General features: G+C 41.9%; 1 protein-coding gene across 5 annotated transcripts in view; it reads right to left on the bottom strand.

The window, feature by feature from the left end:
- SERTAD2 (SERTA domain containing 2) overlaps positions 1-25261 on the bottom strand; it is a 110020-nt gene that overhangs the window by 14493 nt on the left and 70266 nt on the right. Inside the window, exons 1-2 of one of the 5 annotated variants that reach the window (XM_070429344.1) lie at positions 7604-7890; positions 7057-7137 (exon numbers count right to left, since the gene is read on the bottom strand). The exons of 1 other annotated variant lie outside the window; for it this stretch is intronic. The gene's annotated coding sequence lies outside the window, so the exon portion shown is untranslated. Of the gene's footprint in view, positions 1-3717; positions 4177-7056; positions 7138-7603; positions 7891-22896; positions 22975-25261 lie in introns of those variants that run through there. 3 more of the 5 variants (XM_070429347.1, XM_070429342.1, XM_070429346.1) reach the window with 3 other exon arrangements.

The following is a 25261-nucleotide window of genomic DNA, read 5'->3' on the forward strand; positions in this document are numbered from 1 at the left end:
TGAAGCAAGGGTCACCAGTCACTTTCTTTCAGAGACAGTGGAAATGCTAATAATTCTTTTATTTTACCTAAGGATTCTGGCTTAAAGCACTGCACATGTAAAGTAAAAGACTGGGCAAGATTATACAGAATTTAAGGTTAACAAAAACATACTCAATGATATGATGCTTGGAACCTGCTTTAAAATACTCTAGGAAAAAAAACCTGGTTGTGTAGCTGATACAACACTGACAAAATGTTGCTAACTGTGGACGCTGGGTGATGAGTACACGGGAATGCATTGTACTCTTCCCTTTACTTTTGAGTATGTTTGCAATTTTCCATAATAAAAAGTTAAAAAAAAATACAACACATCAATAGATTCTATAAATTTAAAAAAATCAAGTAAGCACAATCAATTATTTACACTCTCACCGAGAACTATTTTATTAACGTGATAGGTTATTTTACACAGAAGAAAACTATCAATGCTCTGTGTAGTAAACAAACATGCCCAGTAGGAGTCGGGACTCCTTCAAGCTCTGAAAGACAGAATTCCACATCCAGCCACAAGGGGGCGTAGCAGAGCAACAAGGCACTCCTGAAGTCTGATTACTCACAGAAATGTCTACCTACAGATCTCTCAGAGTATACACTTTTCCAAGATTGTTCCTCAATTCCGGTCTCTGCAGGACAATGCTAAGCAAGCCAATTTCTGGAGATACTGTCTGTAGAAAAGGTTGTTGCCTGTATATAAGAAACACTAATGTTTCAAAGACCATGGTTAAAATTCTGGGAGGATTTCTCAAGTGAGAACACACAAACAATAACAAACACACAAACCCATGTGATAAGATGTGGATTCAGAGAAGCCAACAGTTCAGAATTTCCACTGGGGGTACTAAGGTAGAGTCCCAACCACACAATGAGTTTTAAGGTAAGCGCTAAGAATTTTACTAGTATAGAAAAGCCTTCAGTAATCCTATTGCTTCTTAATATCAGGAAATTACTTACATGCTAAACAGACACAGCAGTTATTTGGGAAAACTTCATAAAGGATATTGGAGAGAAGTCATTTAATTATAAAACGCAACACAGTTAACCTTAGAGAGATAATGGGGCAAGTTATATAAGTGCTTGCTGGAATTCTTTCCATTCAAATACAAACTTCAGTTCTATGATGTGTGTTCAGGAAGAATGTCCATAAGAGTTGAACTGTGATCTCCAATATTTCCATAGGAAACTTGGTAAATATTATTGTAATTTTTTATAAATAATATATTACAGTAAGCATTTAAATTATGGTGCTACTTCATAATAATTTGGTGTCAGAAACACATCTTTAGCTGAATCTAAAGCCTCATTAACATGAGAACTTAGATTTGAATTTCTTTCCCTTAAGATTATGTGCCTGTAAAGATTACCAAACCTCACCCCACCCCCATTCCTATGCATAATGAAAATATTTTTTTCTCCTGTATTTATAATTGCTTGGATGGGATTCTGGTTTCAGCCCTCCTGTAGCATCTTTTCCCCAAAGATACCTTGTTTTTCCCCTCACACGAGACCTTTAATAAACAATGCCATGGGAGGTGGGGGGGAGCTTAAGATAGAAACCAAATGCTTTGCCAAAAGTATGTGATGGTTGTTGTTTTTTGTTTTTTTAAAAGAGGGCTATCTGATATATAAAAAGAGACATACTAAAACAGATAAATGTAATTTGTTAGAACAAGTCAGTGAAAAGTACGATTGCATATTAATTTAAACAAAAGATTTCCTTTGAGGTTTTGTTAAACTACTGGCCTTGAATAAAACAAATAAAAACTAAGTATGCTACATCAGGAAGTGTTTTGATGGAAGTGTTTCTTAACGGTTATGATTACTTTTTAATTTCCTTTGCTTTCAATGTTGGAATGCTTTACTACTGTGAAAAACTGCTTAAAAGAAGGCATGCTATAAAATATTCCTCACAAACACAAAACATATTTCATCTTTTAATTTCCACATGCCCAGTTTAAAGAAGAAAAGCAGAGAAATGTTATTTATTTACTTACTGAGTGAATCTAAACATTGTATTACATGATCTAAACCTGAATTCCTTAAAAGAAAACTATCAAATTTCTACAATATGACATATGAGTATAAAGATAGGCATGTAAAAGGAAGGAAGTAACTACCCTATTGTGTAAATATCTGTCCCATGTAAGCAACATGCATATTCTGTATGTATATTACTTATTTCTATGAACTAGGCAGACTAGTGATAAGGTTTTACAAAAACAACTTACACGTGATAGCATATATGTGAATAATTCACAAAGTAGAAAAAGGAAATGATACAAACTAAACCCGAGGGCAGTGAGTGATAATTTGTAAATGTGGCGGCCATTCATTTTTACTTACTTTGGGGGCTATTCTGAGATCAAATGTATTTCTTCTGTATTGTTAATTAATGACCCACAGAACTTGACACAAAGTCATCTAGTCAAATATAATCAAAATAATCAGAGTACTACACTGAATGTAATAAATATTTACTTTCTTAGGAAGCTACCTCTTACTACTTCAAGGATCTTCAATGACCTTTAGGGAGAGATCGCCTGCCTCCAACCTCCCCCGCTTGTCCCCTGGACATTCCTGAACATTCCGATTCCTCCCGCCTATCTTACTTAGGGATCTGCATTTTGAATTTGTAAGCCAATTACTGTTAGACAGCAAACAATCATCAGATGGTAAAAAATACTTTTAAAACATTAATCTGTTTTAAAAACTGTTCAGAGAAGACCACCACGAGGCTCATGGCAAGCAGAGAGGCAGAGCAAAAACTTCTTCAGCCGCAGACCACAGGGCTCAAACGCCACGGCCAGCGCGGCTCTCTGTGACAGCAGGGAAGACACAGAAGTACACACATACACGGAGGCTCCCTCCTCAAAAAAAGGAAAGAAATCTGAAAAGCAAATCTGTATCCAGTTATTGTTATAAAATGGGAGAAGCACTCGGGGAGGATAGATCAGTCTAAAACAGTCGCCACCTCGTTATCTCCTTAGTGTGGATAGAATTTTACGCAAACCTGTCTGGAGGAGAGATGACCTTGGGACTTTCAGATTCCCTGAGTTTAACTTGGACAACCCTTCTCAACACCAGGGTGGGGTACTCCAGCAGGCCTGCCCGAGCGTGGTGTGGGATGATAAGCAGCCAGCCAGGGGCTAAAGGCTCATCTGCAGAGTGACTTTTCAGTATTTAATTTTTTGACCGTGGCATATTCAAGTAGAACTTTTTACTTTTGTTCAACAGGTTCACACAGCCCACTATAAATTTGTGTGTGTGTGTGTGTGTGTGTGTGTGTGTGTAAAATGTCCTTAAGAGCCAGAATCCATTCTCCTATGTGAAACTCCTGAAACACACACACACACACACACACACACACAACCTATGAAAGTTTTTAAAGAAAAAAAAATCTTAGAATTAAACAGTAACTCTGCAAAGCTACAGGTTTTTTGCATAGAGGCGAAAAAGACAGTAATACAGACATGAAGTCATTTTAAGGATTTAGGTTTGCTGCTACCCCAAGTTACTAGAGAAACAAAGCTGCCTCTGGGCACCTAAAACTAGTCAGACCTGCTGTAGCAGTTGCACAGTAGGCTCCAGCTCTGTCCTCCGCTCTCCTCCCTCCAGCCCCCACCCCACGCATCCGCATAGCTCACTCCACTGAGGGCGGCGCCCAGCCAGGCACACTCACCCCTCGCTCCTCTGCTCCTCTGCGGTCCCTGCTCAGAGGCAGGGCCGGCTCTGGACACACAGTGTGCAAGCCTGAGAGGAGGCCAGCCGAGAGAGCAGCCGATGCCAACTCCATTTGGAACTGAGAGCTGCGGTGGGTGCAGAACACAGCTACGGGCTCCCCGATTTCTTAAAGAGATCGATCAAGTTGTGGTGCTTGCTTCAGTGACACCTGGCAGGTACTTTCAATTCAGTTCAGTTGAGGAACAGGAGATCTCGGGAGGAGACGAACCAGCCTTTCCAGCTTTAGGGGCCCTCAGACCACAACAGAGAGCAGAATTTCCAAAAGGGAGTTTGCACCGTATTGAAGATACGCATCTCTTTCGTCCTATTAGAAATCATACGTTGTCAAAGATATTGTGTTTGTATTTTTCGATTTTTTATTTGTATTTCAAAGAAAATTTTTAGACAGCCAAGCATGTTTTGTTTGTCTCATGATCTTCAAGGAAAAAACAAAACACAACAACAACAGCAAAACAAGGCCTCTATTTATTACCCAGAACAGAAATGTTGTCTTATTGGCCTGACATATGCCATTCACAGATTCATACAAAGCATGAACTGCCACACAGTGCTCACGGAGAGAGACGCTGCTCTGCACAATGAGGGATGGGCGCTCCAGGGACAGTTTGCTCACAGGGTTTCCCAGCATCTGTGCAGAGGGCAGGAGTTTGCCTTCAATGCCAATTGCACTGGCCACTGCAGACACTTTCTCTTAAAAAGACAGGCCAACTTTGGTTAGTCGCCGGCTCCTTCGAGAATATGAAAACTAAATTGAACGTCCACACACTTGCTGGCATCCCAGCTTTCAGGTTTCTGTCCATTGTTTAAGGAATGTTAACCGTGGGTAGAAAATACATGATTTGTGCATACGCAGTGGCCACTGCACTTTTAGAATTTCATATTCTGCTGGTCCAGATCAATTAATGGAAAGACCTAGGATGGTGACTGTTCCCCTTATCGCGAGGCCAGTTTTCCATAAAACTGGAGCTTGCCCTATGGTGCCTTTAGTATACAAGTGATCTTTGAGCTCAGTAATCAGAGAGAAAGTGTCTCTGTCTCTCTGTCTCTGTCTCTGTCTCTCTCTCTCCTTTGCCAAGAAACTAATACAACTATAGTTATTTCCTACAGGCTATGCCATAACACTAAATATAAAATTTCTGTAGCAGCAAACTTTTAAAAAAATTCTACAAGTGAATTAAAGTTCACACTCTGAAATACCATATTTATCTATACATATTTTAATCTATATGTAAAATTGACAAAATCATCTTGATTTTTCTGATATAAATGAAATGTAAGATATAGCTTTATGCTCTTACCAGTGTTCCTCAACAAGAAACTACAGCAAAAAATAATTAAATAGATAAATAAGTACACAAACAAAAACCTTTAAAAGTTTTTATTGTAGCTTTTACCCATCTTAGCTATTATAAAATGTTTTGGCTGAGAGTAAACTTTTAGTATAACTTGATACTGATAATTTGTTATCTGCTCCTTTATTTACCCACAGGAAAAATATCTTTAAGTATGTGGATGTGTATCTCCAACTCCCCCTTCTATCTTTTGATCTGTTTTGTGTATGTGTACATGTTTCTAAAGTAGTGTTGTAACTTATTCTGCCACTGGATCACTATTTAAAACAGTGGATGCCAAAAGCTATCAGCTGCTACACAAATTTGAGTGAGTTTTAAAATATCGTAATATATGCTATTTTACTATGCTCATTATTAATAATCAGTGCATAGTAACTGGGTAAATTTTAGCGCCTGAATTAAATAAAAATGCTTTCAAGAGAGGCAATTCAGCAAATAGGAGTCCAAAGATGTTTCTAAATGTGAGTTAATATCCTTCTCTTGGTCCTTAAAGGGAAACAAGCTTGAGCAGCTGTTACCTAAGGAGCAGCGGTGACACTTGCCTGACAATAAAACTGTTCCCTGGGACACCCCTTGTCCGCACTCGATGGGTATTATAAAATTCCAGTCCTCTCTCCTACCTGCTGTAATACAGCAAGGAACAGAGCTGAGTGTTTCAAACAAACACACAAAAAGGCTGTCAAATCCATTTCATAAGATTTCTCATCTGAGAGCAACATGGTTATACACACTGTAATTAGGAGGGGGGGGAGTAAAATTATTTTAAAGGGCGTCAAGCTTGATGACCAACATAAACAACTTTACACGAACATATAACACCTCTAAGTAAATCAATGAAGTGAAAGGAAAACTTGCTAACATTCCTCACGTTTTTCTTTTTTTAAATTTAACGAAGACATTGATAAAATGAACAGGGAAGCAGAGATTCTTGCTCGTACCAGAAGCTGGGATCTTAGGAGGGTATTTTCATCCTCACAGCACACCCTAGCACACTCAAATCAGAATAGACTACTATAAAAAGGGGGAGGAATGGCAATGGGAGGAGCTCTTGGGGTGAGACGTGCCTTCTGGTTAGCTGAGCAACTCACCCCCCCCACTCCCCCACCACCACCCCCCATCAGCAAAACAACCCGGAGGCTCTCAGGTGGACTGTCCTCCAGGGGTTGAGTGGAGCCAAGAGCCCACTTCACTCCTGTCAGAGACGAGTCCCTCATTATAAAAGGCTACTCTGAACACTCAAGGCCTCAGGGATCCTACTGGCTACTACAACTTCCAGGCTCTTTACACACGTTGTAGACATTTCTTAACATATATTGGGAAATCAGAAAGCAGATTTCATGAACAAAGCTTGGAAACATTTACGTACTATCTTCCTGAAGGCCAACTGGGGCTGCTCGATTCGATTCAAACAAAAACTGCTCCAGCCTGAGTCTGATGGCTCACCCTGCCGACGGCCCTTCCCCATTCAGTGCCTGTAAAAACTTACTTTCCACCTCCCGAAACATCCGGAAACTACCCGATGTGAAAGCAAAAAGTTATTCTAAGACAAAGCACCTATCTAACCTTTTCATGAAACAAGAGTAAACCCAGAGCTCTATTCCCATCTCAGTCTATGACTTTGAATTCTGCTAAAGGTGAGGTAACTAATGACCAAGGAGAAACGAAGGAACAACTCCGGGCTTTCTCTCCATGCACTGTCCCTCTCCCAGCACCCTCTGTCTTGACGGTACAAAGTCCAGGGCTTGGGACAGCTGGCTCCCCTCCACCCCCTCCCTCTCAGTCACCGGCGGTCACCACCAAGATGACTTGTAGATTTCTAACTTAGAGTCGAATATGCATGTATATTCAAAATCAATTCACTGGCACACGGGCGAAAAGAGGGTAGAGAGGGCTGTTTTTAAGCTGAAAAACACAGGAAAACTCACAGAAACACGCCAGAGCAAGTTGGATGCAAACCCGGGCACGGAACTCAAAAGTGAAGCAGCCTTCGCGGCAGCAATCCGAGCCTTAAAAAAAAAAAGAAAGTCTCGCACGTTCACAACAACACAACCGCCACCAACACGCACACACATCCCGGCAGCAAAGGCAACAGCTCCCAGCTCCCAGCTCCCGCGGCCTCACGGCTGGGCTCGGGGAGCTCCCGACACCCTCTTGACCCCGGTCCGTGACTCCCGTCCCCGGCCCTTCCCCCAGCAGATCTGCGCCCGGCGGCTGGGGGGTCCCAGCCCTCACCCCGGGCGTCCCCGGGCGCCGGGCCGGGCAGCAGCGGGAGGGAGCTCCCCTCCCGGTACCGGCCCCAGCCCAGGTCCCAGTCGCGGGGGCTTCCACGACCCTCGCGGCCGCCCGGGGCCCTCCTCCGCCCTCCAGGCGGCTTTCCCGGCCCTCGGCCGGGTCCCCCCGCCGCCCCCCCCGCCCAGGGGGGAGCCCAGCGCAGCGGAGGACCCCCTCCGGCCCGGCGCCGGGAGAACTTACCACATGCAGCTCCCGCTGGGAACTAGCGCATCGGGAGGGGGGCAGCCCACTCCTCCAGCTAGTCCCGCTCCATGCGGAGCGCCCGGCTCCGGGGGCCGAGGGTGGCGCCGGGGAGCGGGCGGCAGGCGAGACTGAAGCTAAGCCTCCGCCGGCCGCTGCCTGCGCGCTCGGAACATTATACAATGGTGGCGGCGGCGGAGGCGGCGGCGGCGGGCAGCGGAGGAGGAAGCGGGAGGCGGGCGGAGGGGGCGCCCTGACCGAGCGAGCGGCAGCTCGTGCTCCAGCACTCGCCGTGCAGGAGTGACGTGCGGCCAGCGAGCCTCCCGCGAGCTCCCGGCCCGGGCTCAGCAGGCCCCGCCCTCCCCGCCCGGCCCCGCCCCTGCCGGCCCCGGCCCCGCCCCCTCCCCCGGCGGTCCCGGGAGGCGCGATGAACGCCGAGCGGGCCCCGGCCGCCCGAGGAGCAGGAAGGGGCAGCGGGCGCACGGGAGACGCCGGGCGGCAGCGCTGCCCACGGCCGCCTCTCCGGCCGACGCGCCCTTTCTTTTCTCTTAGGGCTTAAGGAGAAGGGGAGCGGAAAAGAGTCACCCGGGCCCGGGGACCCCTGCTCGCCCCCCCCACGGCCACCCCCCCCCCCCCCCCCCCACACACACACACTCTCTAGAAAATACTCATTTAAAGGACCGAACGCCTGGTGACAAAGGCGGCGGCGAGTGCGGCGCGCGCACAGCCTGCAGAGTGGTGCGACCGCAAATATGACAAGCATCTGAGCTATTCGGCAACTTGGGGCCGGTCCGCAGGGCGGGCAGGGTCCCGCGGGGTGGGGGTGGGGGTGGGGGGCAAAAAACCCGACCCCGAGGCCCGGCGTCCACGCTGCCGCGGGGCTTGCGAGAAGGGAGTCCCCGGAGGGCGCGAGCGGCCGCGGCCGGCGCCGGGGCACTCAGTCCCCGACGACCCCGCAGAACTCTCGAGCGACCCGCAAAGATGTCCCAATGGCAGGGTGGGGGCTCCCGCTGGAGCCGGGGGAGAAAATGCCCCTTGTGCGTGGTGGCCTCGGCCAAGCTTTCGAAATGGGTCGCCAAGTCAACAGTACTTCTCGAGCAGGACGGAAGGACCGAGTGGCATCCTCCGTGCCAGGCTGCGCCGCGGGGCAGACCCGGCAGCCGGCGGCCACCGGCCCTGAAAGAGTCCACGAAGGTAGGGAAGCCAGGCTCGGAGACAGACGCAGGGCGGCCAGAGACTCCAGTCCTCTGCCCAGAAGTTTCACGTCCTTAGCCTTTTCCTCTCCGTAGGAAAGCTACTGCGAGGAACTACTTATATTTAGCAGGGACATTTATTATACTAGCTGAAAGAGGTTGTGTGTATGCCTGCCTACATGGTGCGAATTTAAAATCACCGGAAAAAGAGAGACAGCTCCCCTGGAAAGTAGAGATGGTTTTATTTTAAAAATTACACGAGCGCTCAGTGTAAAAATGTTACAAAAAGTAATTCAGGCACCTTAACATTTTTGGCTGCTACCCCAATCAGTATCTCAGATCACTTCCGTGTTTAATGGTCCACTATGCCAGCTATATTTAAGGATAATAAAGCTTTAAGGCCTAACATAAAGGTGATTGTAAGTCGTTAACATCAACACAAGTGTAGGCCTATTCGAACTGTTCTGCAATGATTTGTTATCAATCAAACTGATGCTCGCATTGAAATTAAACCTGGGCTAAAATGTTTGGTAGAGGGGACAATGTTTCTTGTTTTATCTTTAAGGGGGATGGGAAAGGTTTTTACTGGACCCTAATTATAATTAAAACCTTACACAGATTTTTCTTTAAGTCTAACCGATGCCAAAGGCTAATTATTTGTGGATATCTTTGGAAAGACCCATTATAATGGGGTTCCAAATACACCCGGTGGAAGGAGTGCTCAGGCCCTCTGCAGGTCCTGCTCAGTTGGTGCCTGGGTGGCACAGCATTCAAACAATTTGCGGGGAAGCCACGATATTTTTCATTTCCAGAGTTCTGCCTTTAGAGAAGACACTAACTACTAACAGTTTCCTAACCACCCACTCACATATACTTTCAGTGCTCACTTTAAGGAAAAGCCATTGAAATAGAAGCTTTAATAATCTCTTCCTGCGATATCTTTTGTAGGGGAGGCCAGAGGGCTCTGTTGGACTTAACATGAATTTAAACTGTTACTCATGAATGGAAGTTAGCAGCAAGTTCGAGTTGCAGAATTTGTGTGGCACGGATATTTTCTAGCAAATGGATTCCCAAACGCAGTATTCCTGTACAAAAGAACTAAGATCAAAGTGACAATTTCTGTGTCTCCAGAGTGGACACCTGGTTCTGATAAACCGTGCGTTCTGTACATGCTCCGTCAAGGTTTGCGTTCTTAGGAAGCAACCTGAGTTTGGGGTGAGATGGCTGGCACCTTCCCCACGTTTGAAGGTTGTAATACTATCCCATCAGTGCACATGTTATAAACAAGTCCCGCTTCCCCCGCTTTCAGATTCTGGCATCTTTCACCAAGAAGTCAATGCATGAAGTGGCAGCTTCAACAGCCCCTGATGTGGTCCAACACCAGGTGGTTAACCTTCTCCCTTCCCCCTATGCCAAGTCCCCACAGGCTGGCCCTAGGAATCCAAGTCCCTGAGGATCAGGAAAGGCCCTCCCAGAACTTTTGAAGTCAACTCCCTTCAGTATGCAAGGGAGTTGTTTTTTAAATTATTTGTTCCCAGCAAATGAGCAAGAAATGCTTAGTGAACATGATAGTGTCATGTTCACTCTTTGGGACTTTTAAAAGCCCATTTAAAATAATCCTGCCTTCAGGATTGAGAGTTTAGTTTCTCCCTCTCACTTGCACGTAGAAATTAGGCCAGTCATCCACATTTAACTACCAGGAACATACCTGTTTAGGGAGAAAAGAAACATTGCTTTTCCAAGTATAGAACTGTGATGGTAATTATTAAAAATACTTCATGAGTTTAATTTCAGAGAGGTACTTCTCAACATTGCTTTGTAGTTCTGGGTACTAGTTTGCACTTCACTGCTTCTCTTGAAAGTTTCTGTGCCTTCACATCTTGCAAACTACTGGACTACTGCGCTAACTGAAGGTCACTTTTAGCATTTAATTAGCACGCACAAAAGAAAGACACGAGGACAAGCTGCCTATATAAACTGAGAAACAAAGACATTAAAACAGTTTTCAAACTTTAATTTTTCTTTGGCCTTTATTATATCTTTCTGGTTCCACATGAAATACTGGTAAGAATCATCCACATACACACCTTGGAAATACTGGTCTTCTGGCAAAAAAAAAAGGGCGGGGGGGGGTAAATATTTCAGTTATTAAACACATTGCATATAGCCTTTTAACGGAAAATACGGAGATCCTAACTCAATGTGGACTTCTCTTTCACTGATAACTAAAAACTGTCAATGAATCTTCAAACTAAAGTCCTGGAAGTCACATCGCCTAACTGATTTTCAAAGAGTTGATGAGGGATACAGTGACTTGGAGAACGAAATACTCTCACCAAGACAGCACAGACAGGGTCAGTACTTCTCTTCCACCAGCAAGTTAAGACTTCATTGTACCAGAGGAGCAAGTCAACTCATCTACTTCTGCAAACTCTTCTTCCACCTGCTTTTGTCAGTTTTTTCCCCTGCTTCTCGCCTCACACAGAACGTCAACTCCAGTGAAGGGCTGCTTCTGCAGTTTCCCTTATTGCTACTGGACTACTTTGCACTGATGCCCCTTGTGCTCCGAGAGAGAGCGTTGTTCTGTTACAGATACACCATTTTCTCTTTCAAAAAACCTGACAATATTTAAATTCAAATTTGGAACCAATTTTACTGGTACTATTTGAAGAAAATGCTTTTAAAACCATTTTTCTCTAGTATTTTTTATTCGTTCCTTCTAACCTGTACTAGAGAAGATGACTTCCATTAGGCATTATAGCTTCCTTCCTATTCCATTTGCCACTGTTTTCCTCAGATAAACTGTGGGGTCCAATTTGCAGCAGCCTCCCTTAAAGACCTGAGTTTTTGCTCTCATCCTCTCCTCGGCTGAAGAGTGAAGGCCTTCCGGGTGACAACTCCTGTGCTCCTTTCCCGGCCAGAGGCCCCCCGACTAAGATTGGTGGTCGCTTCTCAGAAACAGCTCTCCTTGTACCCAGTTCCCCACACAGCGCCACCCTCCTGGTGGCATCTGCATCTTGACTCTGTATTTCCTGTCTACAAAACCAGCCTTCCTTCTTGAGTCCACACTCTTCTCGAGATACCCAGCACTCCTGGCTTCCACAGAAAACTTCTTCGATGGATGTTAGAAATCTCGCAGCCTCCAGACCTTCCTTGTCCCTGGGAACCAGCTCAGCGAGATGAAGAGGCCTGGAGTCGGAGTTTGAAGATCCTGTACAAATAAATCACTCAACTCTGATTAAATGTTGATATTTTAGTTTCTTAATCTGCTATGTCACAGATTTAGAATCAGCATGGGTTCCAGTGAAGAGAGCGCAGCTTTTGGTCAGGAGATTTGGGGGGTAGTTCCTCAGCGACAGCCAGCAATGCGGCTGAATCAGACCCTGGCTATCATGGGTCTGCTTCCACACTCCACACAAGGAGGAGTCTGGGCTCAAAGATTTCTGTACTAGTAGTCCCTTCTCAGAACGAGGAGTCTATGAAAAGTGACCACAGTTGGGAGGGGTTTTAGGGCTTAAATGAGATAATCTGCTTATTGGAAGAATATAAAAACAACTTCACAGGCACACATTCCTAGAAGAAAGAAGTACAAATAATGACCATTTGCTTTCTTCAATAGGACATGTTCTTTGAAATATTTGTCATATCCAGAAGACAGATTTGAGCAGCCCTACCCATATTCTCTTGGCTCTGTTACCCATTATGGTTCAAGTCACCTCATTGTGAAATCTATAACACACCCAACCTCAGCATTTTATGGGAGCAGGTTTACATGACATTTTCATATGGATTCACTTGTTTGCTCTACATCACATCTTCCCTCTGCCACAGGCAGGACCAGGACTACTTCCCACATCTTACAGATGAGTAAACAGAGGCTTAGAGAAGGACCTGCCAATTGAACTCCTCCTTCATCAAGATGACTCCCAGGGACAAAGAAGATCTGGAGGCTGTGAGATCTCTAATGTTCAGTAAGTTTTTGTGTAGCTAGGAAAGACTCAAGCTGGGTGCCTTGAGAAGAGTCTGAACTCCTCAAGAAGGGGAGGATGGTTTGTGACAGCAAGTCCAGAGTCAACATGCAGAGACCACCAGGAGAGAATGCTATGCCGGGATTTGGATACCACTTTGCTTCAACCCTATCCGAGAGTCATGAAATAACAATTCTACTTCTTACACAAAGAACTCCAACCCTGCCTGTTCTTGGTTTGTTAGAATCACATTTTAACCCACAGAATTAATAACCCTCAACCACTACAACAACAACAAAAAATAAAACTCATCACACCCTCCAGCCTCTTACTCATTTCCAATATGGTTCATAAAACTGTCATCACTCTCTGTAGTCTCTAGAACAGTAGCTGATACAGTAGTATTTGATAAATATGGAATTATACTCAAATGAAAATATGAATAAATTAAGAAATGCTAACAAGTTTACAACAGCTTCATAAACTCAAGGGGATTAATCTTTTCTGCTAAGATTTTCCTCTCATTACCTTTTCACTAACTCTGCATGTGTGTATATAGGTATAAGTAACTGTTCACATACACTGTTCAAGCAGTATTTAGGAACCTTCATAACTAGAGGGGTCACTGTGAGTGATATAATATTGTACTTATAACTGCTTTTCAGCATTTCTAAAACATGCCATTTGGGGTTAACATAGTTAAAAGGACGAAATGGGCACTCACAAATATTTACTGTTAAGAGTTAATCCATGCAGCCTCACTATTGGGGGAATAACTTTGCAGATAAATTATTGCCATAATTCTACCATCCCCTACTTCTTTATGAAGGTTTTCTCTTCCTACTTACTTTAAGAAATAAAAGTCTTAGTTAAATCTTATTTAAATATGCAGCGGCATTTGAGAAAATCTTAAAAAAAAAAGATTTGCCTATTCAAATTTTCAAATGATGACTTGAATGGTTCAAATGACCATTTATTACTTTGATCACTTTTATGTCCTCTTGGTCATGAAATACAAAAATATGCCAATAATCAAACATGGTCTGAATATCATCAACCAATATTAATTTCCAGGAAAATTTGGCAAAATGATCACAGGAAAAATAATTTTTTTTCAAAAGTATTATTCTAATGCCAGCTTTGTTTATGTTTCAAAATCAAGCAAGTTTATATGACTGGCTAGACTCAATTCTATTTTCTTCTATACATATTCTCATGTCCATACTATCTAGAATTGTATACCTTTATATCACCTATATGAGTAAAGAGTTAATTTAAGAGAAGTATGGCAATTTGGCTCTAGCTATAAAAATTATACTTTGAGAATTAAAAAAAAAAAATTCAAAGCTATAAACGTGCATAGATGCCCAGAAAATGCCTTTACAGCCAGGCTATGAGGTATCATTAGAAAATAAACATGTGGACAGAGAGCACAGTTTAAATATAAACATAGCATACAATTAAAAATGAATCAGCTCTTTCCACTTTGAATTTTTATTGGTTTTCTGAAAGAGAGGTAACACTTAGGTAAGACGGTACAGACTTTATCTTTTCTTTTAGTCACCAGTGTAGAGCTATTTTTTTAAAGACCTGTTGCCAGAATAAACAAGACTTCTCCAAAGCTATCCAACTGTCCAATAATACTAGTCCCTTGCTTTAAATTAAAAATTTTTTAATTTAAAACTTTTTATTTTTAAAAGTTCAGAAATGCACAGAGTGACGTCAAGTAGGAAGAAACTAAAACAAGTATCTCAGATAAACACCAACACCAATTAGATACACTTGTGTAACCAGTCAGTTGTTTTTCTAAACATGCTTTAAAGGTTGAACAAAAGATTTAATCTTGCTAAGTAATATTTGTTTCAAAACTGTTGTCTCAGAGAAGTCTTGTTTGAGTTTTAGGAAACTCCTTAAATGGGCAATTATCCGAGAAACTGGGTTTTAAAGAGAAAATAATAGTGTGAATGAGCTATATGTAACTTCCCTTTTTAAAAACAGAAGTTGAATCTGTATCACCAAATTTAGAAGGAGAGTGGATGGCAGCAACCACCAGAGAATACCATCTATAGCATAGACGCCCACTGCCATTCTGTTCTGTTACAAATAAATATACACTCTACGATCCTGTGTTTGCTCAAACAATGGGTGTATTTAATCATCCCTAAAGATCATTCTTTTAAAAGCAAACATACATGTGAAAGAGTCACATCAAATAAAAAATCCTCACTTAAAAAGTGCCAGATTCTCTTCTTTGACCACTGCGATTCAATTCGCAGTCCTCATGGTGTCTGGTAAAGCAAGTCCAGAAACTCATCTGGAATAGCAAAAAAAATTCATCTATACGTTTTTTAAACTTATAAGCTGTAATAAGTTTTAAAAACAATATGGGGGATGTGTCCTATCAGGTATCAGGCTTATTATGCAGTTCCAGTAATTAAAACAGAGTGATGTTGGCATAGGGATAAATAAATAGATCAACAGAACAGAATTGAGAGTGTAGAAACAGACCCGCACATATATGGAAGTGTGAAATAAAACAGTGGTGAGATTACAGATCAGCAGGAAAGAACAGACTGATTATTCAATAAACGGCTAAGGGTCACCTGGTTACCTGTATGAAACATAAAATCAGTTATCTAATATTTTTCCAAAAGGCACATTTCAGGTGGACTGGAATCCAAATATGTAAAGCAAATCTTTAAAAGTTTTAAGAGAGAATATAGGAAAGTACGTTTGTGGCCCCAGGATAAGTCATGTGTGATGATTGTCTCCTAAGATTCATTCTCTACTTGGGTAAAGAGGAAATTCAAATGTCCAACAAACATGTGAAAAGATACTTAACTTTATCAGTGATAAGAGAAATGAAAACTATAAGGAGATAGTTCACAGCTATCAGAGTGACCACTTTGGAGATAATTTGGCACTATCTAGGAAAGTTGGAGATGCATTTACCCTGCCCACATACATGCAGTCTTTCTCAACTGGGTTCCATGAGAAAATAAGCCCTACAGAAAATGATGCAAGGGACTATTTCCTCAATCTTCCCAAGGATGGTATAAAGTTAAAAGCCAGTGGTGTGCTGGTAAATGTTTAACAACCGTCTGGGGGGATGGGGAAGGAAGCTCTTATCTGTAGCCATTTGCTGATTTCTGTGGTGTGCATACCCCACCAAAGTTGATTTTAAGTCTCCCAACTAAACTCAAGAATTAGAGAGAGATTCACACAATTGCTCTTAGGAGCAAGGATAAGTCATTTCACAGAGGTTAATTTATTACATACAATGGAAGCTTTAGGGTATTGGAGCTTAATTATCCAGAGGAATTTTGGATCAGAAGAGTTAAGTCTAGAATTTAGAGAAACTCTTATTTGTTTGTTTGTTTTTTAATTTTATTTTTCAATTACATTGGGCATTCATTATTATTTTATATTAGTTTCAGGTATATAGTATAGTAATTAGACAATTATAGGGATCTTTTTTTTTAATCACTCGTGCAGCTCTGGAAGAATGTTTGTGGAAGAATGTTTGAAGAAACAACCTTAATGATCATTAAGATGAGAATAAATTGGCACACTTGAAAACCATTGAGGTTAGAGGTACTAAAGGTACCATATAGTATCAATATGGTTAAATCTCAAAAATATAATGTTGAGTAAAATTAAGCAAGCTTGAAGGAAGAAATTGAAGATTCAAATAAATGAAAACATATACCGTGTTCATGGATAGAAATAATTAACATCTTTAAAATGTCCATACTACCCAAAGCAATGTATAGATTCAATATAATTCCTATCAAGATCCCAATGATGTATTTCACAGAACTAGAACAAATATTTCAAAACTTTAAATGGAACTACAAAAGACCCTGAATAGCTACAGCAATCTTGAAAAAGAAAAACAAAGTTGGAGGAATCACACTACCTGATATCAAACTATACTATAAGGCCATAGGAATTAGAACAGCAAGGTACTGGCATAAAAACAGACATATAGGTCAATGGAACAGAATAAAGGGCCAGAAATAAACCCATGCCATTTAGTCAATTAATATTTGACAAAGGAGGCAAAAATATACAATGGGATAAAGATAGTCTATTCAATAAATTATGCTGGGAAAATTGGACAGATAAGTGCAAAAAAAATGAAGCTAGACTACCTTTTACATCATACACAAGAATAAACTCGAAATGGATTAAAGATTCAAATGTTAGATTCAAAACCATAAAAATCCTAGAACAAAATGTAGGCAGTAAAATCTCAAATATTACTTGTAGCAATATTTTTTCTGATGTATTGCCTCGGGTAAGGGAAACAAAAGAAACGACAAACAAATGGGACTACTCAAACTAAAAGGTTTTTGCACATCAAAGGAAACCATCAACAAAATGAAAAGATAACCCACTGTCCCTGGCTGGTGTGGCTCATTGGTTGAGTTTCCTCCCATGCACCAAGGAGTAGCTGGATCCATTTTGCAACAGGGCACATGCCCAGGTTGGGGGCTCAATCCCCAGTAGGGGGTGTGCAGGAGACAGCTGATCAATGGTTCTCTCTCACTGATGTTTTTCTCTCCCTCTCCTTTCTCTCTCTCTAAAATCAATTAAAAAAAAAAAAAAAAAGACAGTTCACCGAATGGGAGAGCATATTTGCAGATACATCTGATAAGGGGTTAATATAGAAAATTTATAAAGGATTTATAAAATGCAACACCAAAATGCCAAGCAACCGAGTTAAAAAATGGACAAAGGACCTGAATAGACACTTCTCCAAAGAGGACATACAGATGGCCAATAGACATATAAAAAGATGCTCAACATCACTAATCATCAGAGAAATGCAAATTAAAACCACAATGAAATATCACCTCACCCCTGTCAGAATGGCTATCATCAATAAACCTATGTTCATTGCAGCATTATTTATAATAGCCAAGATTTGGAAGCAGCCCAGTGTCCATCAATAGACAAGTGGATAAAAAAGCTGTGGTACAGTTACACAAAGGAATACCACTCGGCCATAAAAAAGAAGGAAATCTTACCTTTGCAACAGATGGACCTGGAGAGCATTATGCTAAGTAAAATAAGCCAGTCAGAGAAAGACAAGTACCACATGATTTCACTCATATGTGGAATCTAATGAACAAAATAAACTAACAAACAAAATAGAAAGAGACTCATAGATACAGAGAACAGACTGATAGCTATCAGAGGGGAGAGGGAGTTGTGGGGCTGGGTGGAAAAAGTGAAGGGATTAAGCAAACAACAACAACAAAAACAAAACCCCTTCATAGACACAGACATCAGTATGGTGATTACCAGAGGGAAGAGGGGGTTGAAGAGGCAGAAGAGAGTAAAGGGGGGATAAGTGGTGATGGAAGGAGATTTGACTTGGGGTGGTGAACACACAATAATACAACACACAGATGATGTATTATAGAATTACTAGAGGCTCGGTGCATGAAATTTGTGCATGGGGGCGGGGGGTCCCCTCAGCTCAGCCTGCACCTTCTCCAATCCAGGACCCCTCGGGGGATGTTTGACTACTGGTGTAGGCCTGATTCCAGGGATTGGGCCTAAACCGGCAGTTGAACATCCCTTTCACAATCTGGGACTGCTGGCTCCTAACTGCTCACCTGCCTGCCTGCCTGGTTGCCCCCAACTGCCCCCCCCTCACCTGCCTGGTCGCCCCCAACTGCCCCCCCTGCCTGCCTGATTGCTCCACACAGCCTGCTGTTCAGTTGTTTGGTCGTCCCTTACTAACCCCCCTGCCGGCCTGGTCGCCCCACGCAGCCTGCTGTTTGGTCATTACTGTTACTGTGACGGCATCCTGGACAATTTGCATATTCCTCTATTATTAGTATAGATATACCTGGAATCTATATAATTTTAGTAACCAGTGTTGCCCCATAAATTCAATAAAAAAGAAAAAGAAAAAAAAAAAGTTGCCAATCTGCCCAAGATAAAATCTATAGAATCTAAAGAAGCTGAGATTTGAACTCAGGGCTGTTCATATTCCATAAACATGTAATCTGCATGTCTATGCACAGCATAGAACCTAATGAAGTAGGTATTTAATAAAATATGTATCAAGGTAAAAAAATGAAAAAGCAAATAAATGTTATAATAAACAATTTGAATTTATTGATTTCATCAGGTTAAAAATGTTTTTATTTTCTTCCTTATAGTTCCTATGAAGTAGAACTTCATAAGATTTTTTCCCTACACTTTCTAATATCTACTAATAAAACATTTGCATTTCATATATTTATTTATATCCCAATATTTCAGTAATAACTTATTCCTTTCACTCCTTTAGATATATTGTTGTTCTCTCTCTCTCTCTCTCTCTCTCTCTCTCTCTTGCTTGCTCTCTTTCAATAATCTATAATAATAAAAGGGTAATATGCTAACTAGATCGGACATCTTCCAGACGTCATTCGGACATCCTTCCTGACGAAGCCAGGGCGGAGGAGGGGATGTGGGGTGGGGGGTGGGGTGGGGGAAGCCAGCCTGGGTCCCAGGTGCCTGCGGGCGACCAAAGGAGGGAAGCCCAGGTCCCGAGTGCCAGAGGGAAGCTGGGGGAAGGAAGGCCTACTCTTGCACGAATTTTTGTGCATCAGGCCTCTAGTAGACTGATAATGCTAGAGTAAAGTTCTAAATAGAAAGCCCGTCTGATAGGGCAAGTATAAGAGAATAATTGGTTTAAAGCTTTTGCCTGGGGTATATTTCTCATCTGCCAGGCTAACTTTTATCTTATTAGAAAGGATAAAGGCATCCTCACAAAATATGGAAGGCTTCTTGTTACTTCTCAATCTGCCAAATAACTCATTTAACACTAAAAAGTGAAATCTTATTGTTGATTAAAAAGCAACAACTACAGAAACACACTTTCCCCCAAAATACATCTTTCACTTGGTGTTCAGGTGACCACTGACTGCTATACCAAATGCATTTTGATTCTTCCTTATTTTATGTCTTTTGCTCTGGGCATCATAGAAATCAAGCCCACAACTATTTTTATTCTATTGACCTTTGGGAACGAGATGTCGTCTCAGTGCATGGGTAGTGAGACTTTTTTTTTCAGAGATAGTCTTGAAATAAGCCTATGTTTTAAATACACACTTTTCTGCGCTAGCAGGCATTCTGAAGCTAGGTAGTTCTAAATAAAGAATGCTAGTCAACAACAGGAAATAACTCCCACAGAAAAAAGGGGCAGAATACAAACTCTCACCAACTCTTGTACACAGTTCACAACGGCCTTTTGTTCCCTGCACATTAAGCCTGAAATTTTTACTTTTCAGAGCATGTTTGGGCCTTTGCAGGGCAATTAAACTTCTCTTTTCCTTCTGAGGGTGTCCTTGCCTTCTTCCCTCCGAGGAAGTTAACCTTATCACTAATTTCTTACTAGGAGATAGTAGACCAGAAAATGGAACAGTTTCTATTCCAAAACTTAACTTTTCTTTTTCTTAATGGAGTGTCTCAAGAAAAAAAAATAATAAATTCTCAGTTTAAAACTTACTTTTCCTTCTAATACATACAGTGCTACATAAACACTCACATATATGTTTGAAAGGAATATGATCATCTGCAGTACGTGTTTCTAAATCTATCAACAAGGATATATCGTATTAACCCGTAAATTTGGTCGAAGGTTATCAACACTTTACCAGTGACATTTCAGCAAATCAATACAACCTGAAGGTAAATTTACATTCTACTCCAAAGCTCCCCATCTGAGTTTATGGTGAAAAAGAGGGAGAAAAATCTAGACCCAAGCTAACCAAATAGAAAGACATCTGAATGGTCCTAGCCGGTTTGGCTCAGTGGCTAGAGCATCGGCCTGTGGACTGAAAGGTCCCGGGTTCGATTCCGGTCAAGGGCACATGCCCAGGTTGCAGGCTCAATCCCCAGTAGGGGGCATGCAGGAGGCAGCTGATCAATGATTCTCTCTCATCATTGATGTTTCTATCTCTGCCTCCCTTCCTCTCTGAAATCAATAAAAATATATTTAAAAATAAATAATTAAATTTAAAAAAGGAAAGAAAGACATCTGAATGGGTGGTTTTCAAAGTCAAAGTGACTCCAACTGAAAGGAATTGGTGGTTTTCAACTATAGTAGGCACAGGTAGTCCTGACAAGAAAATGGGCCTGAGAAAAACAGCCTAACTGTGAGGCAGCCTGGGATCTCTTCCCTCTCCATACACCCAGCCTTGCCCTCTCTACTGGCTCCTTCCTGCGGTCAATAAATTACAGACGCCATGCTCTCTGTCTTCACTTTTGCAACAGGAAACAATCCTCCCCAGCTGCAATGCTGCAGGAATGCTGGTGGCTACTCCTGTCTTTGCCCTCAACAGTGTTAGTCCCTCCTACTTCCTCTGGCGTCTGCAGGACAACCATTGCTGACCACACCCAGAAAAGAGCGCCAGTGCCCCCGAAAAGCCAAGGCCAGTTGACACTTCTCTGTTCTTTATACTACTGAGCCTCTCTGTAGCATTTGACATTGACATTACTGACCACCTCCAACCATTTCTTTCAGTACCTTTGGTTGAACTGTAGTCTCCTGGTTCTTATCTCTCTGGCCACTTATAGTTTTTTTGTTTTGTTTTGTTTTGTTTTGTTTTGTTTTGTTTTGTTTTGTTTTGTTTTGTTTTGCTGGCTCCTCTCCTCCTCTGCTCATCCTTAAACCTTTAGTTCCCAATTTTAAAAAAATTACCTTAGGTTGCAATTTGGGACCAGAGAGGGTTATGGAGATGAGTAGGGAGTAGGGGGTGGTTGGTATTACAATCTTCAGGAAAGTTTGGAGACACAATTGTTTTGGAAAAAATTGCCAACTGATAAATTACTATCTAAATGTCCATATTCCCTATGGCTTTGTTTTTGCTCCTTCTCCTCTTCTTATCTTATAAACTTCCCCTAGGTAAACTCACTCACTCTCAGGGCATCTATATGCTAATGGCTCACAAATCATTCACCACATTCTAGACTTTTCTCTTTAACTTCATATCTGACCTTTATAGAGAGAAAGACCATATATTCCAGTTTGTCAGGGTCATTCCTAGTCTATTCTTGTTCTGGCATAATTAATAGCACCCTGTTTCAATCTCAAAAGGGTCCTGGTTTGAATAATAAAAGTATATAATTAGGCTATTTTTATCCCATTGCTTATTAGACATCTCTACTGGGTATCATAAAGGCATCTCCAACTCACAGCACATCTATAACTGTCCTAATCTGACCCTCCTCCTGAATGCCTAAATATGGGTAAGGCACCACAAGGTACCCTGGTGTCTAAGCTGGAAATCTAAGATTCAAAGTGTCTTCTCTTCCCCCTTTTCTCACATTTAACCAGAGTCCTGTCAATTTTCTCTCTTAAATGTTTTTCAAATATGTCCCCCCCTCTCTATTTTTCCTGTAACAGTCCTAGTCAAGACCCCTAAACATCTTTTACTTGATTGTAACAATCCATCTCCCTATTTCCAGTCATGGATTTTCTCTAATCCATCCACACCACCTACTGCGTGACAAGCAGCACTCTAACAACCAGGAAAGACTAACTCATTCCATCACCGATGCAACAGGTTGCCTGGGATCGAGACATACACAGGATGACCATGGACACACATACCCTGGCCAGTGTAAAGAAGTCAGGGAGGTGGTGAGGGGTCTTAGGATACATGGGAGTTAGCCAAGGCCATCAAAAGCAGATGGAGCAGCAGAGATGGGGAGGTGAGAAATAGCACAGGATATGGGTGCAGATCTAAAGTGTAAATTCAAGCAAGGAGGAGCAACACACAAGACTAGAGTTTGACTGGGCACATCTAGGAAGGTCTTGGGCCCTATATTAAGGGGTCTGCCTTTATATTCTGAAGGTGGTAAGGAGGTACTCAATGACTTTCCACGGGGGAGTGACATGATGTGAGTTTTATTTTAGGGATGTAAACTCCACATCTATTCCTGAACTTGATAGAGTGATCCTAAAATTTATTTAGAATAACCAACACACGAAGAAAACAATAAGATAAATCTTAAAAGCAGATATCAAAAAGCTGTAATAGCTCTGGCCAGTGTTTTCCAGTGGTTAGAGGTCAATCTAAGCATCAAAGGGTTGCAGGTTCAATTCCCGGTCAAGGGCGCGTACCTGAGTTGCAGCTTCAATCTCCAGTCTGGTATGGACGCGTGCCGGAACAAAACAATTGTTGTGTTTCTCTCATATTGATGTTGGTTTCTCTCACATCAATGTTTCTCTCTCTCCCCCACTTGGAGGGTGGAGGGAGATATCCTCCGGTGAGGATAGACAAAATAAAAAAAGAAGAAAGAAAGAAAAAGGCTGTAATAATTAAGAGTTGGGTCCTGACAAAAGAAAAATATAAATGTATCTGCACTGAAAAACTTGAAATAGACCTTAGTATAAAGATCATTCTTGTTAGTGAGAAAGGAAGGTGTGTGCAACAGTTTACTATTTCAAGGGGAAAATTTATTTTAGATTCTTGCCTCATACAATGTGATAAAACACTAGGGATTAACTAAAAAATAAAACATATTTTTTAAATGTAAGAGAACTAAAAGAAATTACAGATAAATAATTGATCTTAGAGGTAGGTAAGTAAAACAGAATACACTAGAAAAACTAAGTATCAAGAAACAACCGCCCAACCGGTGTGGCTCAGTGGTTGAGCATTGGCCTATGAACCAGGAGGTCACAGTTTGATTCCTGGTCAGGGCACACGCCGGGATTGCAGGCTGGATCCCAAGTGTGGGGCGTGCAAGAGGCAGCCAATCAATGATTCTCTCTCATCATTGATGTTTCTATCTCTCTCCCCCTCTCCCTTCCTCTCTAAAATCAATAAAAATATATAAAATAAAAGAAACAACATAAGCAAAATTAAAAGAAAAATGATAAACTGGAGAAATATCTGCAACATAAATAAAGAGTAATCTTACAGCCTAAAGTCATCTTATGAATCAATTAGAAAAACACCAACACTAAAATAGAAGACACTGAAAGGAAATTAGAAAAATGGGTAAAGGATACAAACTAACGGTCATCAAAGGAAGAAATGCTTGGAAAAGCAAATGCAAATCCACCTAATCAAAGCAACATAAATTAAAAAGAAATATAACTGCCACATACCAAGCTGGCTACAGATATGTTAAAACTGGTAACAATGTGAGGGCACAGTGGACTGGGCTGTGTCATAGCCACTGATAAGAGTGTACAGTTGGAAAACACGGGTTGAGCGTCGACCTATGAACCAGGAGGTCATGGTTCAATTCCCAGTCAGGGCACATGCCCAGGCTGCAGGCTGGATCCCCAGAGTGGGGCATGCAGGAGGCAGCCCATCAATGACTTTCTCATGGATGTTTCTATTTTTCTCTCTCTTCCTTCCTCTCTTCCTCAATAAAAATATATTTAAAAAACAAAAACACGGGTTTGAACTGCATGGGTCCACATATATGGGGATTTTTTTTGGTCAATAAATATGTACACTACTGTAAATGAATTTTCTCTTATGATTTTCTTAGTAACATTTCTCTCTAGCTTACTTTATTGTAAGACATAGTACACAATACTTAGAACTTACAAAATATGTGTTAATCACTGTTTATGTTATTGGTAAGGTTTATGTTTATGTTACTGGTAAGGTTTATGTTATCGGTGAAGTTTTCAGTCAACAGTTACCATAAGTGTTGGGGGAGTCAAAAGTTAGATGCAAATTTAGACTGTGGGGCACCCCTAACCCTGCATGGTTCAAGTGTCAACTGTTAAAGGATTCAAACTTGGGAAGGCAGGGTGGGTCACATGTATCAATAATTTTTTTAAATGTCCACTGTAATGTCATTTCATTTCTAGGAATTTACTCCGTAGAACTAATCAGAGCTAGGTGCCTACTGTACCCTAGGTTCTATGAGTTGGGAATGTGGCAGCAAACAAAACACACAAAAACCCCTGTTGCCGTGACCCTTATGTTCTAGTGAGGGGAAAGAGAGAACATCGGATTAGTAAATTACAGGACATATTAGCAGTGAAGTGCTTTGGGGCACATAAAAGAGGGCAGCGAGATGGAGAACGTGTGCTTCAGTGTGCTGTGTGGGGCGGGGCGCAGTTTTGAAGAAGCCTCACTGAGAAGATGACATTTGAGAGAAGAGCTGAAGGTCATCAGGACTCGGGCCAAGCGTAAGCGTTTTCATGGCAGAGCAAACAGAAAATACCAGCAGGCCCTGAGCAGGGAGCATGCCTGAGGGCTCACGATGCCCATGGAGGGGAGAGTGGAAGGAGAGGGAGGATGGGGAGGGGTGTGGTTATTGCAATGTTCTTGACCCCTAAATGTGTATTCTCAAGACAGTGGCCAGGGATCCTTTTTAAACAAAAGATCATGTCACTCCTCTCCCAAAACTGGGTGGTAATGATTGATTGGCTTAGTGTTGCTTTGAGTGTTTAATCTCTTCAAGTGAGTAAAAAATTCTAATACTATTTGAAAATGTGTTACTAACACTAAACAACT

Source organism: Myotis yumanensis, unplaced genomic scaffold (assembly GCF_028538775.1).
Source record: "Myotis yumanensis isolate MYYU_CA2020_CCGP unplaced genomic scaffold, mMyoYum1.0.hap1 SCAF_11, whole genome shotgun sequence".
NCBI lineage: Eukaryota > Metazoa > Chordata > Mammalia > Chiroptera > Vespertilionidae > Myotis > Myotis yumanensis.